Here is a 1,353-nt window from a genome sequence, read left to right as displayed (position 1 = left end):
AGAGACAGAGAGACAGAGACAGAGAGACAGAGAGACAGAGAGACAGAGAGACAGAGAGACAGAAAGAGAGAGAGAGACAGAGCCCCTACTTGAACAACTAGGCTATATTACTGCTTGGACCCTGACTCCAGATACTTATACCATCTTCTGCAAATTCTCAGTGCTCAGGTTTGATGACGTCCTGCCCAAATATTCAGGTTCAAGAAAACAACTTGTGCTGTAAAATTTACTACTCAGCCTCATTCATCTTCCAGATGTGGACTGTGGCTCTGTTTTTCCCTTTTTCCCTTGGGGTGACCAGGCACTGCTGTTCACCAGGCAGGAAAGGATGAAGCAAAGTCTGGAAAAGATGAGTCAGCAGGATCTTGGATCAGCAATGAATGCTTGGCGGAGAACGCCTTCTTTGAGGATTTTAGTGTTATTGTTCTCTTAGATGATATTCAATCAGCTTGTATGCATACACTTTATTTGGGGTGAATCAAGGGCTATATATGTGAGCCTTGGAGATTGGGAAGAGGTTTTTTAAAGGGTGAAGTTTCATTGGCTGAGGCTTAAGGTTCTGGGAATACCTCATTTGCATGGTGAGGCTTTCCAGGAATTCCAAGCGCAGGTTGGAACAGGTTTTTACCTGGAGAGAGGAAGTTAAACATGCCATTTTACCAAGGACTATGTTACATTTCTCAGGTAGAAGATTGAGAGTAGGGCTCTTCAGATCAAGCAGAGAAGACGAAGCCTTGCTAAGAAAAGGGATTCCTCCATTTTGAACAGAGCTCAGGAAAGCTATCTGGATATAGTAGACCACAACCTTAGTAGCAAGGTACCATAGTGGACATCACACAAATGCTGAAGTAGCATCCCTTGAATGGCACACAGAAAATCCCCACTCTCTTATGGCTGTGGTGTCCCCTGTTTGGGGTCTTTCCTGCTGTCTTCTTGTAGTATTAGTTCTTACTAACTAGCTGTACATAGTAAGTTGTTGCTAATTAGTTGTATGTTCTTGGTCTTTTTCCTCTTTTGTCTTGGGTCAATTCCTTTCAGCTCTCACATCACCAACCTTCCACATGCTGTTGGCCGAGAAGAAGAACATTCTTGGAGGGATGACAAGTAATCGGGGTGTTTATTTTTGGGCTTTGTGCTTTCAGGAAAACCACATATGACATGTGGGCACTGGGAGCATTTCTTGGCTTCTGTGTCTGTTCCCTCAACTGTGAAATGGATGCATGCAGTAATTGGACCTTCACAGAGGAAATCTTTGAGGTTTAAGTGAACAGCCGTGACATACGAAAAGTTGTGTAGATGTCACCTGTCATTGTCTCCATTTGATAGGATAGGAACCTGAGCTCCAGGGAATTT

The sequence above is a fragment of the Mastomys coucha genome, unplaced genomic scaffold, assembly GCF_008632895.1.
Source record: "Mastomys coucha isolate ucsf_1 unplaced genomic scaffold, UCSF_Mcou_1 pScaffold22, whole genome shotgun sequence".
Classification (NCBI taxonomy): Eukaryota; Metazoa; Chordata; class Mammalia; order Rodentia; family Muridae; genus Mastomys; species Mastomys coucha.
Note: the sequence above shows the minus strand (reverse complement) of the source record.